The 18,423-nt window shown below is 28.6% G+C and overlaps 1 long non-coding RNA gene across 1 annotated transcript; it reads left to right on the top strand.

The window, feature by feature from the left end:
* Positions 1-7,685: 7,685 nt before the first annotated feature.
* Positions 7,686-8,658, top strand: LOC135958161 (uncharacterized). The gene is made up of 2 exons (XR_010576452.1): positions 7,686-7,797; positions 7,877-8,658. It is a non-coding gene; the product is annotated as an uncharacterized LOC135958161 (long non-coding RNA).
* Positions 8,659-18,423: the final 9,765 nt, after the last annotated feature.

Genomic DNA, 18,423 nt, shown 5'->3' on the forward strand with positions numbered 1-18,423 from the left:
CCTATATTTTCAACTGATTTGTTTCTATAACACTTAATATTTAACAAATTATCTCAAAACCGAAACCGATCGGTTTTCAATTTTTTAAAACCGAAACCGCGCTTTTGAAATTCTGTGAAACAACACATACACTTAAATAGTTGAAAATATTTTTCAATGAATGTAAATAATAAAAATTAATTTCAACAAATTATAAAAACAAAAACAAGGTGTATTCAATAAGGTGAAGTTACTAGCACTGCTGATTTATTGTTTGTTTATTTATATTGAGTTTGATAGTGTCAAATAGTTGTTTACTCTTTGTGGTTGACATTTATAATATTTAAATTGAAAAAATAAAAAACTAAAAATTATTCAAATAAATTTATGAAAATCAATTAAATTAAATAAGTATTTTGGATTTGCGAGTATTTTACATATACATTAGGTTGTGTATTTTGGACTTGTGAGTATTTTAAACAGACAAAGCTAAATGCTGATTTTCATTACAAACTCCTTACAAGAATTAGTTTGTGTATTTTGGACTTGCTACAGTTTTACACAAACAGATGGACACTGTTAAATGGATAGTTACATTGTAATCACTAAGCTTTTTATTCACGTTCGACGCATTTATAAAAAATTACCAGTAATTTATTTATTTTTTTAATTTTTCTGTTTTGACATTCTCAATCTCTTAACAAATAAAAAATATTGTCTTTGTTGTGTTTGTTGCCGAGACGCTCTCACCTGATTAATACGCCTTGAACAAAAAGTAAAGAAAGTTTACAAGTTTTGTTTTAAAGTTCTAAATATAAAATAATAGTCAGCCTTATCGGTTTAAATTCAATTTTAAGAATTTTTTAGGTTAGGCTGAAAGATGAATATTACTGTTTGCATAATGAGAAAAACAGAGAAAAATTGTAAAGAGAAAATATTAGTAAAAATCTATACACAACATTTAATGCTATCAATTTAAGTATATTTTTGATATATTTATCTTTACATTATGGCCTATTATTGAAATAATAATGTACAATATTTAGGGATATTCGTTTAAAAATATCCTTGCTTAAAGGATATTGTTCTAATTTAATATAATTTTTTCTTCGGAAAAGTGACACTACAATTTATATAAGGCTAAGTTTTTCGATTTTTCTTCGAAATATTAGGAAATTTTAACTAAATATTAATTATCTCTAGATCCCCTTACGGTCCAACTCTGAATTTGTTATGTGTTGCGAACCATCCAATCGCTTATAATTCAGGAGCAAATTAGAAAACGAATGGTATCTATTTTGAGATATTATCAAAAGGAAATGGGTGCGACACCAATATTGTTATATACAAATGAAATTGAGCTATTTAATACCATTCTTAAATAAAACTAGCTGATACCCAGCGTGTGCTACTGCGCTAAAAATTCTTTATTATAGAGGGGTTTTATAATAAACATTTGTCTACCATATTAATGTACAAAACATTTATTTTTGTGAAAAAAGTACCAAAAGAGGGATTATACGTTCAAATTTCAAAAAAGTTACAAAATCCATTTCAATTTTATTTAGAAAGATTCCTTTTAAATTTAATTTCAGGAATATGGGATACAAAAAAGTGCTAAAACTTGGATTTCGCTTTTTTTATCCCCTTAAAAGTACAATAATCAAAAAGTACCACACTGTCCACTTATTTTTTGCATAAATTTAGATTAAGTTCGACTTTTAGTGCTAGCCTTATTATAGAGATTTTACCCGACTTTACCCATTTTTAAAGTTTGAATTTCCAAAAATTTCAAGACATACAAATTTCGAAAAGTTCAAATGTGGGAAAAATGTTTGTTTGGGAAATTCGAAAATCCGCTTTACGAATGGACCTAATGTAGTATTCTAGGTGTCTAAAACCATATTCATTTTTCCAATGAAACCGGTTTGGAGCTAATCATTCAGATTCTATAACGGACATAGGTAGAAACATTTTTTGTGTTTTATATATATATATAGAAGAAGAACATTGAACCTCGATAAAAGACAAACGAAAGCGAATTTAAAATTTTTAGCAACTTCAAGTTTTGTATAACCATAACCTGTGTAACCAGTTTTAATAAATTTGAAAAATTTAAGGTCCGATCCCTTGTAGATAAATTTAGTTTCTTCCTAACAATCTATTAAATTCTTTATTTTAACAGAACAAGGGAAGCTAAAAATCCTTTTGCATTTATGGTAACGCAAATGTGATACGTAGATCCGCTGTAATGGCACACGCAAACACAACACAGCCTGTTGCAAAACTCCTTCGAGTGAACGAATGAAAGATGAATGCACCAAGAAGTAAATGTTCGATCAAGTCACCAGGGTCGGTTATTGATTTGTCATTTTGTTCTTGTTATGTATTCATTGTTCATATCGACAATTTTGAAAAATTAAACGTGGGAAATTTGAATGAACTTTCTTTAAATAAAATAATATAAACAGGTCTGCTGATTTAAAGCAGTATCAAATATATTATTCGTTAAAAAATAAACAAAAAAAAAATTACTGCATCGTAAAATAAACACAATGTCAATTTAATTAACCTGAGAGAAAATGTATTGATTCATATAATATTCTCGCCCAACTTCAAACAGCAACTAGAAACTTATAGCAGACTGCTACCATATTATTTAATTTCGATCCGAAATTACAAACAAAATATAACACAGGTCAACAGCAAACAAAGGCTTCGCTAACAACTATATAGATTTGATGCATCATGGTTGCCTAAGTACAAAAATGGTAAAATTTTTGAATTCTAGGGATAGATTTTTTTTAAATTTTTTTTCTAAAATTGTGAATTTTTTTAGGACTAAACAAGGATTAGTCCGATATTATTAAAATAAACTTAGAAAAGTTCAAATTTAAATAACCCTTAATCTGTTTATATAGTGCGTTTTAATAGTCTCGTAGTTTCGGAGTTATAATAACAAATTGAAGCAAAAAATATATTTTTTAGGTGAAAATAGCAAATTTTTGTGTTTTAAAAAACTCATGAAAAATTGAAAACGGCAGAACTTGTTCAGATTTATTACTTTTTCGCAAAGCCGCATAGAAACAAAATAAGGTATCAAAGATAAAAATCGATTGATTCTTTTCGAATTTATTCACAATTAAATGAATTCGCTCATTTTCACAAAATTTAACTTTCTTGTTTGATGTACATAAAATTTAGTAGTTAATGTTCTTCTTTCGATTGATTGAATTTTGAAAACATTTTCACCATTCTATGTACAAATTTTCACGTATATATTGCGTTTTAATCGGCTTAGTAGTTTCGGAGTTATAATAACAAATTTAAGCAAAAATATATTTTTTATTTGAAATCATAAAACTTTTTTGTTTTAAAAAAATCCTGAAAAATCAAAAACGACAGAAATTGAGAATGCAAAATGCATTTCCTGAGCACTGAGTCAATTTCTATCTGTTACTTTTAATGGCCTTGTTGAGTCAGCAACAGCACCTAGTAAGATACAATTGGTTTCCCGAAATTTGCCACTAGTACAAGCTACGGATTTCAAACCACATCCACCAAGTGTTCACCGAAATGACCTCTCCATCGATCCAACAGGACAAGTCATGGGACTCAATGGATCCCGGCGGCTCTAGATAAAGACTCTTGTCAGCTGTGAATTTAAATCAACAAACTATAACCAGGAATGAGGTCCGTGCATCTCAAGGCCCCGTTTTTACCCCATATTTACCTGTGGAGCATAACATCAAGGTGTGAGTTTTCATCAAGATGTACAACCATGTCCCAAATGGCATTATATTAGTCTAACACCCATCTCAGAATCACTCTCTAAGTCAACGGACATTTTGAAATGCTAATATACAAATGCGGATAACTCGATAAGTATAATAAATAGATAAATGGTAAATTCGAGCATGTTATATCCTTAGGGATATGTAGGGTCCGTCATTTAAACTTACACTTGAATGATCTTCTGCTACGTCAATGTGAAATTTCATTTTAATCCGTTGTTGGAAAGACCAAATTTATTTACAAAATATTTTATATCTGTCCTACTGTACAGTGTAATAAATGCAAATGCGTTTTGTTTTCGTTTCCAAATAATCTATAAAATTCTCGATTAATTATAACAGACGTTTTTAGTTGTATTTTTGCAGCAAGTAACTGTTGTTTTTACAACAGACTTGTAGAAATGGCGCCAAACAGCCGCAAGTGTCAATCATTTTTCTATAAAAAAGAAAAACAACTTTTGAGTCTTCTTCTTTTCCTTGCCTCCGTGCCATTTCATCCTGACCTACTACGCAACAAAAACCAAAAACAAAAATAATGAAGAAACAACACGCAAAGATGCTAAAACTATAAATACACTTCAGCATTGTCAACTCAGTGCTTTTAGCACTGTCTTTAGTGATTTAAAAAGAAATAAAATATTATTATATCAGGACTCGGTGCATAGAGAATTAATTATACATAGGAGCAAGGCGTATTAACAAGGTGAGTGCATAAAATCAGCTGTTTGTTAATTCGCTGTGGTTTTATGTACACTATATGTCAAACTTAGTTTATGTTTACATTTGTTATTGTAAATAACATAGTAATATTTTAATTCGCCTTGATTTTGACATTTACCGTACATTTTAACAAAAACAAATTGGCTGTTGTTTTTGCATTGTTGTATTTGTTGCCGGGACGCACTCACCTTGTTAATACGCCTTGCATAGGAGATACTTCATTTTGTCAAACAAAAATACAAAAAATTATATATTTGATACAACAACAAAATACATTGACTAACATTATGTATTTTGTTGTTGCAAGATATAGGAATTTTATAACATACTTACGGCCTAATTAGTTTGCACGTTCCGTTCCGCTGTTTTTCAGAAGTGGACCTTATATAGGCGCTATATTGTCATACGATTAAGTGTCATGATTTTTGTATATATGGAATTTATTTGAAGATTATTTGAATATATAAAATTTATTTTTGTATATCTTATTTGGAAACCAACATCGTTGAAGTGATTTTAGGAAGTGGGCCTTATATGAGAGCTATGGTCAATTAATGACCTATACGCAAATGAATTTGAAGTTTTATTTCTTTATATTTTTTAAATTTATTTGTGGCAACATTTTTGCGGATAGCTGTATAAATCAGAAATTTATGACCAATAAAGTTGTATTATGAGATGACTATGTGAAATAATGGACCGATTTCAACCAATTTCAAAAGACTTAGTGAAAGTGATTCTATGTTACGGTATACTTTAAGGTGGTTTCGTTACAAACATCAGACAAACGCATAATAACCTTCCCACTATGCACAGTAGGTAATTTGACCCAATATCTTGGCCAAAAATAATTTTTTGCACTAACAATAATAATATTTTTGTTAAAAAATTTGTTTTTCTCGAAAATCGCAAAATTTAAATCGCAGGTACGGAAAAACTATAGGAGGTATTGACATAATTTTTTCACATTTTTATTCCCTATTATGTTGACAATAAATCACCAAGTGATGATCAAAAAATTCTGAAATTTGTTTAACAAAATGTTTAAAAATTTGAAATTGGAGTTTTGAAACTGCCGTTAAAAAAAATATTTTTTTTTGGTCATACCTGGGAATAGGTTAACGGTATCCTACGAAGACAAAAACTCATATACAAGTAAATATGTATATATTTTAAGTAAAAATAAGCTCTTATTTTAATATTTCTCAAAATATGTTAATTTTGTTCATACGTTTCTTGTTCTAGTGGCCTGAGACACGTTAATGGCCTGGCGATTTTTTAATAACTTTAAAATTTTTTATCCAATTTTTGTGTTTATGTCTTATTAGAACGACAATTTTCTTTTAAATTAAATTGCAAAAGTAATAATTTAATGGCAACATTTTTACAAAAACTGAAAAAATTGAACTTTTTCCCCTTGTAATCATGCAATCATGATAGAAAGACAAAATTTCATATTTAACTATTTTTTTATATATTTAAAAAAATTAGAGGGTATGCGTTCCGAAATTTAAAAAAAAAAAATTTTGGGACACTCTAGTTGACGTGTATATTAAATCAACTCTTCTTAATTCTACAATGGGTCGAACATATTTGGATAAAGTTTGTTAATTTTTCATCAAAATTGTACTTTGACATGCAATTAATTTTCCTTTAAGGATAATCAGTCTTATGCAAAAAAAAAACCTTATTGTAGATTTAAAACACAATTTTGTTAACGAACACTTTAGCTTTAAAACCCATTTATAAAAGTATTGTATGCAAAAACGTTTGTTAAAGGCATAATATGGCAATGCTTCTCATCTATTTCCCCTTTTTCGTTGTTAGTGTTGCTTTCAATTAGGATAAAATATTCGTTAATTTTCTTTTTTTCCTTGATTGTTTTTAGTAATAATAAATTTTTGAAGATAACAACTAATTTTTAGAGAAAAAATGTATATCTGATTCTAGTAAATTTATATTAAGCTAAAATGTATTAATGTACAAACTTTTTTATATAGTTTATTTCAATTATTATTAAAAGTATTCTAATGACGAATATTCTGTGATAAAATAAACATCACTGTTTTATAATTTATTTTTATTGACATTTTGTTAAACTTTAACAAAATTGAATGAATTTCTATGTGGAAACACACAGTTATAATTCCGGAGTGGGTATATTAGATTGTGTGGACCATCTTCCACAATGTTTACACATTTTATTACTACATATATAGCGTTGCAGGTTAAAAGTAAATGACAAAAATGCCAATCAAACTCACTTGTGAACCTCATGTAGTTCACTGCCGGAGGAATATCAAACAAAATCATATACTATTAAAATGGAACTTATTCGCCAGCGGAGTGGAAATTGTGTTTAGCAATTGCAATAGTATCGTCTGTTATTCCAAATTTATCTTTAAAATCCTATTTTTTAAGATAAAAAGTAAAAAGAATTCCTTAAAATAGGTTTAAAGTAGGTTTGAACTATTATTAAATTTCATATATTTAACAATGGTTTACTACAGGTGTTTTAAGCTAATTTTCGTTTTTGGATATACTTTTATCGAATTTAGCTTAACAACGGTTAGTAAGCATGTTGTAAGTTTTTTTGCATAAGACTGAATATCTTTTCAGAGCTTTTTAACGAAAAAAACGCATTTTTTTCTAGAGTTCAGTACTTTTTGAAATTAAAAAGTTGACAACGCTGATACACTTTATGTGAGCAGATAGATCAACAAACCAAAGGGAATATTTTTAAATTTTTTATGAAACAATAAATACAGCAACGACTCTATAATAATAAAAACAACAGCAATATATGATAACAATTAGCAACATTGTATTCCAAACAATCAACTAAAGTTACAAACAAGAGTCATCAAAACCTCAGCCACAAATAGACAGAATGCCCCAAAAGGGAAGAAAATGGAGCAGAAGAGCACACAATGAATAATGATTGACTAGCTAGCAAGCAGCAGGCAGCATGATGACAAAAATAAAATGCATATTCCACACACAAACATTCGCTCCAAGTGCATGCGGGTATCAACGGCATCACTAGACTTTGGTCTATACAAAGAATGCATAGAGAAGAGATGGAGACCGATGAGAAATACAAACACATTATAATACGCCTCTTATGTCTGCCTGACCGCTGAAATGCTGTGTTTATTCAACGTCTGTACTCATCGGTCCAATCGCAGTTGTTGAAACTCACAATTCAAGCCTGGCAGATAGGTACGAGCAAATATAAATAAATGATGGAATCGATCGTTCAATCAGTAAAGTTGGCTGACTGGGCTTGGCTTGGCATGGCATGGTAAGGCATGGCGCGTGCTAAAAATAATTTTACTTATTATTATCGATAACATTGTATTGTTGTTATTTTCGTTAATAAGAACTAGATCACGACTTAATCACGTTGAATGGCCGTCTGATGCGAAAATCGATTGGGATTTCTATTGATCAACCAAATCACTACTACAGCAGCACTCATCCCTCCACTCCAACACTCTCTCTCAAACATCGATCGAACAAAAAACAATGCTTTTTGGAATTTTATTTTTTGCGATGAAAGTTGGCTTATCTTTGCTCTCGTCTCATCTATGTTTTGCTCGGTTTGTTTACATTTTATTCCGTCTCATTTCGTTTGCTATACCCTACTCCGTGCCACAAAGCGAAAGTGTTTCATACAAGTGTTGGCGTTCTCAGAAACATTGACCTAGACCCACTTCTAAATGCATTGTTTGAGAGAACTTACATTTTATTGGAAACCGATGATATATTTAAATAAATGCTCCATGAATGTTATTTGAAAGTCTTCGATCGTTCATTTGTTCAAGGAGGATTTCCAATTTTCTAACAAAAAAATTAAAACTAGGATTCATTACCTTTAATATGAGACAAACACAGAAAGAATTATTTTATAGATTCTATAAATGTTTTTGTTTGATTTTTTTAGTACCAACAACAAAAAACAAGCATTTAAATAAGAGTGTTTGTTATTATCATGCCCATTGGCTAATATTCTTATATTTTTCTAAAGAAACATTTTTATTGGTTCAATTCCAATTTTGTTCAAAAATATGTAAATAAGCTAAAAAATATTGAAAAAAAATAAAAGACATGGAGAACATGTGTATCAAATATCATCGAATTTAGAAGAGGTAAGGTTCAAAAATCTTTTTGTTTTTGTTTTAAATATGTTTAGTGTTAATGATCAGAGTTACTGGAAGTGACATTGGTTGACGTTGGATTCTAACATCACCAAATTTAGCTGCTATCAAGCCATAAACAATGATATGAGAAATGTTAAGATCGGACTTTAAAAGCTAAATAATTATAGAAAACTATTTTTTATAAATATTAGCTCGTATTTTCGAGATATACCGTTATTTTGAAAATGGTGGAGGTTGCACAACATATATTCGCGTAACTCAAAAATGGTTTAGTTTATTGAATAAACTGAAAAAAACGAAATTCCGCAATGAAATTGCCTTCAAGTAAATCTTAACATGTTTACAATCTTCGCAGTCGTTTTAGAAATATAAATTTTTATTAGCAAAAAAAAATATTTTTTTTTTTAAATAAGTATATACAATTTTTGGTTTTTTTTTTAATACCGTTTAGTATTAAAAATTGAAAAATGCATATATGCTCTTAATTTTTTTAAGAGATTTAGAAGTTCCAAATAAAACAAGCTCTATACTCCAGCTTTTTGATAACAGCGGGTCCAAATATTTCCCGATTTGCTCCATTTTTCTTTTATTGGACTAACTACAAACGTATATGTCAAAAAAAAAAAGAATTGTTTACAAATCGTGACTGACTCCAAAGTTGTATTCATTTGAATTTAAAAATTAAGAGCATATATTCATTTTCCAATTTTTAATGCCGTTAAAATACAAAAAATTTAGAAATTTTTCTAAAAAAAATTTATATTTCTAAAACGACTGCGAAGATTAAAAACATGTCAAGCCTTACTTAAAGGTAATTTTGTTGCGGAATTTCGGTTTTTTCAGTTTGTTCAATAAACTAAACCTGAATTAGTTTAATCCACCGGGTGCCCCGCTTGACAGTTTTTTCAACTAGCACAGTGTAATTTGTGGTGTTTACTCATTTTTGAGTATATAATTATTGCAGATCTCAACTAATTTCAGACATAACTTTAAACTGCTAATTTATTAACATTTTGGTATTCGTTAATTAAGGTTTTTATGAAGACAATATTAAATAAAACGAAAACTAATCTTTAAAATTACTAAATGTATAAAATGCAAACATTTATTGTTAATTGTTGAAATTATGAAATATTGATGAACTTTTCCATCATAATTCATCTTCCAATTGTACCAAAAAAGTACAATCCCTGATACAGACTTCGAAATTATTATCTGAAAAAACTGAAAAATATTCAAAAAATTACGCATAGGAAAATCAAATTTAAAAGTTTAATTACATTTTTAAGTAGGTTTTACAAAGTCTCAAAATAACATAATTTTTGATTTGTTAAATAAAATGAAAAATAATAATATACATATAGGCATTATTGGACCTCAAATTTGATGTGAAATTTATGGTAAATTATCAAAATTTAAGAGAATATAGTAAAGTAGGTAAATAATTCGGATCAAAATCAATACTTCTTTAATTAAAAATGTGAAAGAAAGTTAACTAAACGTATGTTCACATTGATCAAGTATTTGACAAAAAACGTAACCATTATTTTCAATTCATGACTTGTATAAGAGCAAATACCGTCAAACACTGTATACAATTCGCTATACAATTGGAAGATTTATCTGAACAATAATCCAATTGCTCTAGCTAGAAGAAAAATAAAAAAAGAATATTTAGAATACATACTGTTTTTTTGTTGTTTGAGAATTCAGGTCATTTGTAGATGCAAAAAAAAAATAAAATAATCTAGGCTTTGATATGATCCATAAACTAAAAACAAAATATTGTTTACAATTAGAATAAACAATAACAGCAACATTTTGTTTTTATTTTCAAGCTGAATGCAAGTATATACTCGTACATTGCGTGATAAACATTTGAATGCACTACTGCAGATTGTGAGCGTTATAAAATTTTAAATATTTCTGATCAACTGAATGTCTTCAAAGGTCTTAAACATGGAGTGAATTGTGGTTTGCTGACAAGTCTGTTGATCGATTCCACAGTGGGGCAGAATCGAAATTTTTGGGAAATAAATCTGGCATTTCTAAACGGCTTATCCGATCAGGATGAAATTTGACATGGGCGTAGACAAGGAGTATTAAAATTTAAGGTATTAAAATGGACCCTACAAATGTTACAGCGGCGGCGCTATGGGGGTACCTTCGACATGTAAAATTTTTAAACACGTGCCATTTTTTTGTTTCCCATCAGATTTCAAAGATTTTTCATATTTTTGGAAAGCGCTTGGCTATGTCTTGAAAAAACATGCTTGTGTGTGCTATTTATTTCTTAAAATTTCCAAGTTATAGGCATTTGAAAATTGAAATTTAAAAATTTTGCCATACCTTGGACCCCTTTTTTAAAAATATAGGCCGTACTTTGTTAGTTAGACAACTAAATTACCAATAATATGTAAAATATTTCAGAACCAATATCAATTACGGATCCAAAAATAAACGATTTCCAATTTCAAAATTTAAAAAATAGTAGATTTTTGCTGTTTTTTGGGAGAAAAGGTGACTTAACTCTTTTTTTATTAAAAAAAAACTTTCTTTAAGAACGTATACAAATTTTATGTTTTTCTGTAAGGTATGGAGAACATCTTGATATAAAAAAATATTTCCTATTTTTGAATGTGTCGCCCCTACGCCCTTTGGAATTTGACCTACTTTTTTTTATCAAAATTTCAACTTTGGACCACATGTTCTAAAATCTCAAAGCTGGGATCAGAAAATTTAAAGTAGCTTTCGAAACCCTTGTGTATTTCCTATTTATCCCCAAAGTATTTTCCCAGCCCCGAAGGAAATGTGGACTCTATAGGCTAAAATGTAAAAAATAAAATTTTTGGGATTTTCGCTCTAAGTTTTAGGAATTGCGGGATTCCCTTTGACCGTTTGACAAGTTTTTTTACATTTTGTTATTTAGAATGACAAATGTAAAAAACCTTGAAAATTTCATTGAGGTTTGTTAATAAATAAAGATTTTATTACATATTACATATTTATTGAGTTTCTAAAAAAAAAATTTCAAATCAATATCTCAATTAGATTCAAAAATATGCCAAAAAAATATGCCGTTCTTCAAAAATATTGAAAAAACGTACAAATTTTTCAAAGGGGGCTAGGTTTGTGGAACTTCTGAGGAGTAAATAAATGAATTTTTGGCGATTTTTTATAAAAAAATTTGAGGGACTACGCACTTGCCCTCATTATCGCTAGGAAGCTGAACAAACGTAAATCAACTCGAAATCACCTCAGCTCAAACCATGTGAAATTTCGTAACAATATATCCAATAATCTGGTAATTATTTAAATTTGTTTCAAGAAATCACAAAATGATATTTATATAAACTCCACAAACTGCTGGATTTTGTGAATATCGGTCCATATTGGTCATCCCCTCCACTTCCGAAAATCAATAATTACGCATAAATCTTTTATAATTATAGTAATCAGTTTAAAATTCATGAAAAAAATCGCCCTATGTAATTTTAGTATTTGACCATAATTGGTCATAAGATCCACTTCCGAGAATAACTATAACAACCACAAAACTTTTGTAAAGATCGTTATTGGGACGAAATTGAACTAAAAAAGGCATAAAGTCCTTAGATGTCAACGCGCAATATTTTATGATAATCACCCATTTATCCGAAAAAATACATTAACGTACATCGGTACTGCCAAAAGAGGGGGTATATTTATTTTGTCATACCGTTTATAACACATCGAATTATTGATCGTAGACCCACAAAAGTAAATACTTTTATATCCGTCTGCCTGTCTGTCGAAGGCACGAAAGGCCTATAGAAACGGAATTAGATGAATGAAATTTTGTCGAAAGTATTCTTTGTTGATCAGTAACAGTTGGAGTTCAAAATGGGTAAAATCGCGCCAACCAAAAAAATTTTAAATTTTTAAAAGGTACCAAAAGTGGGAATTAATTGAAAATTTATAAAAAAAATATTATAATTATATGAAAATAGACAGAATTAAAAAATATTAGCTATAAAATCTATTATTCTAGGAAGTTTTGTTTTTCTGTACAAAACTATTTTTTTCTGACTTCATACTTTATAAAATCAAACGAAATTTTGACTTCAGGGTCATTAGAGATTAATTGTTAAATTTATATTCCAATTTTTTTTCAAAAGAGTCTAGTTTATCATCAGATCTCTTGTACACCACTTTGCCTTAATAGTTCTTAAAATCCTAAGTAAAAACTTTGCAATTAAACAAAATTAAATTAAACAAGTAAGAGAGCTAATTCGGCTGTGCCGAATCTTATATACCCTTCACCAAATTATACTTCAAAATACAAATTTTAAATATTTTTAGGTAAATAACATTTATTTTTTTTCCAAAGTTGTTTTTTTCATTTTTTTGAAAAAAGGAAATTTCGAATTGTTATATAAAATTTTTTTTGGGTTTTTAATTTTTATTTTGGTGAAAAAAAAATTCGGGTTAAAAAATATTTTTCCGATTTTAACCGATTTTGTAGGTCCAACTTACGATGGTCTTATATACGTCGTTGCAAAGGTCTTTGAAATATCTATCATTAGATATCCATATTGTCTATATTAATGACTTAGTAATCCAGATATAGGTCAAAAATCGAGGTTGTCGTGGTTTTTCCCTCATATCTCAGCCATTTGTGCACTGATTGTAAATAGGAAACTTCTCGAAAGCATGTCAGACAGAATTATTGAAGATTTGGATCCCGAAGATATCTGGGGTCTTCAGAATTGATTTCAACAGACAGACAGACGAACATGGCTTAATCGACTCCGCTATATATAAGGATCCAGAATATACATATGTACTTTATATGGTCGGAAAATTATATTGTGGAAATTACAAACGGAATGACAAACTTATATATACCCTTCTCACGAAGGTGACGGTTATAAAAAAAGATATTAAAGTGAAACTCGATAATCTAGCGGTCTTTTTCCCAAAAAAAAGTTATTGAAGAGCTCTAAATATAGCACGAAAAGCTCTAAATTGGCAACGCTAAAGAGACTTTAAAAAATATTATAATCGGATATCGCCTCCCTGACTCGAGTTTGTTCGATGTTTGAGCCGTTATTTAACCCTTTCAGACATTTTGTCCAATATATTGGACATTTGGGTTTTTCCTTTTAAAGTCATGTAGCGGTGACGCAAATGGATAGATTTTTACAATTAATAGCGTTATCAAAAGAGTGTTTACTAGATTGTATATATATGTGATTTAATCATCTAATTTTTCATTCGTTTTTGTTAAATTAAGTTATTTTCATAAGTTCGTTAGCGTTGTATAAGAATTTGTTAGACATAGTAATATTCAGTGCTAGTTTAAAATGATAATTATGTACATTATTTTAAACCCTAAAAAAAACGTGTAAGTATTAATTGATTTATCTATTTGTGTATTAATTGAAATTAATTAAATTTGTTTTTTAAAAATTATTTCTGAGATACACGTCCTTTAAGAAAATTCGTCCAAAATATTTGACCTCACCTGGCAGGCAGGTGTGACAATTTACCTGCAATTTGACTTCATATTCTTAATTAGCAGCCTCAAATTAGCTTGCACTGAAATTCTATCTCAACTAATTCTAATTAATGTCTGAAAGGGTTAACTGTGTAATAAATTCGATGCTCGGCTCATCAAGGCTATAAAGCATTTTGTGTGTTTTTTGTTATTGGATTGCTGGGCAATTTTGCATTTGCAATTGTGCAAGACTTACTAATATAAAATTCGGAAAAAGTGCAGAAATTGATAATTGTGCGTGCATTTAAACGATCGTTTTACACTGTATATCTGTGTGCATTTCTAAGAATTGTGTACATTTATTTAATTATGTATATTCATACAATTATTGGACTCTATTCGATTCATATCTAAAGCTAAGACCCATATGTACATACATATATACATATAATATTTAAGAGTAATTTGTTTACAAATTATTAGGTTTAATGGACTACTTAATTTTGTTATTTAAAATTTCTTTTAATTTTTTAAGTGTGTAATTTGTGATTTTGATAAATTTTTTTTTATTCTCATGACTAAAAATGCACATGCATAATTATATGGGGGATTTCATGTCAAGTGAACCAACTTTTGAAATCGATGTCTTCCGATCGGGATGAAATTTGCACCAAGGTTAGCTCTATTGGATAGTAACTCAGACACAATTTTTCAACAACATCGGTCGAGAACTCTCTGAGTTATAGGGGGTAAAATTTTGACAATTTGGTCAAACAGGGGTTTTTTCTTATCCATGTAACTTATTACCTATTGTTCTTAGCAAAATGTGTTCCAAATAGTATAGATAGCTATTTCTTCGATCTTTCGAAAAAAAATATTTAAAAAAAAAAATAAAAAATTTTTAATATTTTTTTTCCGAAATCAAAAACTTTTTTGACTTTTTTTTAAAATACGCTATTTTTTTTTATTTTTTTTTTTTTCTTAAAATAAAGTTTAGATATTTTCCTTGAACACCTACTTGGTCGCTTAGTAGGATGCGAGTGGGATATCTATCAAAATAAATATTTGGTAACTCAAAACATAAAATTTTTGACTTTTTTTGCAAAATCAAAAACTTTGTTGACTTTTTTTTTTCAAAATGGACCCTTTTTTAATCTTTTTTTTTAGGTCAAACAAAAGCTTAGATATTATCCTTGAAGACCCTTTTGGTCGCTTAGTGGGATGCGAGTGGGATATCTATCAAAATAAATATTTTTTAACTCAAGACTTACAATTTTTGACTTTTTTTTTTGCAAATACGATTTTTTTTCCAAATGGGCCCTTTTTTTAAAATTTTTTTTGTAGTCAAAAGAAAGCTTAGGTCCATTCCTTTAAGATATTTTTAGTCCCTTAGTGGGATGCGAGTAGGATATCTATCAAAATAAATATTTTGTAACGCAAGACATACAATTTTTTAATTTTTTTTTGCAAAATCAAAATTTTTTTCCAATATGGGCCCTTTTTTAATTTTTTTTTTTTGCTCAAAAGAAAGCCTAGGTCCATTCCTTTAAGATATTTTTAGTCCCTTAGTGGGATGCGAGTGGGATATCTATCAAAATAAATGTTTTAACACAAAAATTGTATGTCTTGAGTTACAAAACATTTATTTTGATATATATCCCACTCGCATCCCACTAAGCGATCAAAACCATCTTAAAGGAATAGGCCTAAGCTTTCTTTATAGCAAAAAAAAAAAAATAACAAAAAGGGCCCATTTTAAAAAAAAGTCAAAAAAGTTTTTGATTTTGCCAAAAAATCAAAAATTGTATATCTTGAGTTACAAAATATTTATTTTGATAGATATCCCACTCGTATCCCACTAAGGGACCTAAAATATCTTAAAGGAATGGACCTAAGCTTTCTTTTGACTAAAAAAAAATTTTTAAAAAAGGGCCCATTTTGAAAAAAAATTCGAATTTGCAAAAAAAAAGTCAATAATTGAATGTCTTGAGTTACAACATTTTTATTTTAATAGATATCCTACTCACATCTTCCTAAGTGACAAAATAGGTCTTAAAGGAAAAGACCTAAGCTTTCTTTTGAGCAAAAAAAATTTTTAAAAAAAAGTCCCATATTGGAAAAAAATTTCGATTTTGCAAAAAAAAATTAAAAAATTGTATGTCTTGCGTTACAAAATATTTATTTTGATAGATATCCCACTCGCATCCCACTAAGGGACTAAAAATATCTTAAAGGAATGGACCTAGGCTTTCTTTTGAGCAAAAAAAAAAAATTAAAAAAGGGCCCATATTGGAAAAAAATTTTGATTTTGCAAAAAAAAATTAAAAAATTGTATGTCTTGCGTTACAAAATATTTATTTTGATAGATATCCTACTCGCATCCCACTAAGGGACTAAAAATATCTTAAAGGAATGGACCTAAGCTTTCTTTTGACTACAAAAAAAATTTTAAAAAAAGGGCCCATTTGGAAAAAAAATCGTATTTGCAAAAAAAAAAGTCAAAAATTGTAAGTCTTGAGTTAAAAAATATTTATTTTGATAGATATCCCACTCGCATCCCACTAAGCGACCAAAAGGGTCTTCAAGGATAATATCTAAGCTTTTGTTTGACCTAAAAAAAAAGATTAAAAAAGGGTCCATTTTGAAAAAAAAAAGTCAACAAAGTTTTTGATTTTGCAAAAAAAGTCAAAAATTTTATGTTTTGAGTTACCAAATATTTATTTTGATAGATATCCCACTCGCATCCTACTAAGCGACCAAGTAGGTGTTCAAGGAAAATATCTAAACTTTATTTTAAGAAAAAAAAAAAATAAAAAAAATAGCGTATTTTAAAAAAAAGTCAAAAAAGTTTTTGATTTCGGAAAAAAAATATTAAAAATTTTTTATTTTTTTTTTTAAATATTTTTTTTCGAAAGATCGAAGAAATAGCTATCTATACTATTTGGAACACATTTTGCTAAGAACAATAGGTAATAAGTTACATGGATAAGAAAAAACCCCTGTTTGACCAAATTGTCAAAATTTTACCCCCTATAACTCAGAGAGTTCTCGACCGATGTTGTTGAAAAATTGTGTCTGAGTTACTATTCAATAGAGCTAACCTTGGTGCAAATTTCATTCCGATCGGAAGACATCGATTTCAAAAGTTGGTTCACTTGACATGAAATCCCCCATATATATATTTATGTTCATGTTTTTAAATTAGAATGATACATTCATGTTCTATTTTTATACTAATCAATTGCATGGTAGGAGATTGGAACAAAAAGTTTTCTCATCCAGTTTGTAACACATTGAAAAATGTATTACAAACCAAAACTGCATAACTACTAGGGTATTCAATTAATCGGGTTTCTTAGGCTTATTTGTTTGTAAAATAAATTGTGTATTTCATTCTATAAAGAAATTAATTAATTAAAGAAATAAAATTGTTCTTCCTTAAAAACCAATAAAAAAATACTTTACAATCTTTTATTTATTAAAACCTGTTTGGATTTTTTGACTTTGATGATTTGCCAGGCATGGCCAGGCTTTTCAACTAGTCTATAAATAAATGTATGTATATTATTCCAAATCCTACTACAAAAGGTTTAATACAAAAAGTATTGCCCAATTCCCAGAGTTAAGCAATTTTGTAACGCACTTCTGTTTTTGGTAACGTCACGCAATCGCATATTTTTGCTAATATCTTCATCTCCATAGGGTCAATTGTTGCAATATTTTTTCTGTATAAAGTGGTACTTAATTATTTCGTAAATATAGAAAAAAAATTGAATTTTTCCTTATTTATTTTCAAAATTATTCAAAATCCTATAAAAAAAGGTTTTATACAAAAAGTCTTGTCCAATTCGCAGAGTTTTGCAATTTTGTGATACAAGTTAGTGCCAATTCTTGCAATATTTTTACTGAATGCAGTGGTACTTAATTACTTCGCAAATATAAAAAACTTTTTACAAATTTGACTTTTTCATTAATATTTCAATACGTAATTTATTATATTATACGTCATTTTATAATGTACTAACTAATAAATATTTCAAACAGGGACCGTAACAATTATGACATTTATAATTAAAATCACAACATAATTGTTAGTCTGCTTTTACACAGAGCAAGTTTTCATGCGCAAGTGTAGAGTTTATAGGAGAGAGAGGCAAGAAGAAAGAAGAGGAGTACACACTTGCTTGTACTGGCAAGTCTCTTCAATTCACTTTTGTTTTCTCATTTTCACTATGGCGTCTATTAGGTTTTGACATACAAAATTGCACACAGACTTGCTGTGTTTACA

The sequence above is a fragment of the Calliphora vicina genome, chromosome 4 (genome assembly GCF_958450345.1).
Source record: "Calliphora vicina chromosome 4, idCalVici1.1, whole genome shotgun sequence".
Taxonomy (NCBI): domain Eukaryota; kingdom Metazoa; phylum Arthropoda; class Insecta; order Diptera; family Calliphoridae; genus Calliphora; species Calliphora vicina.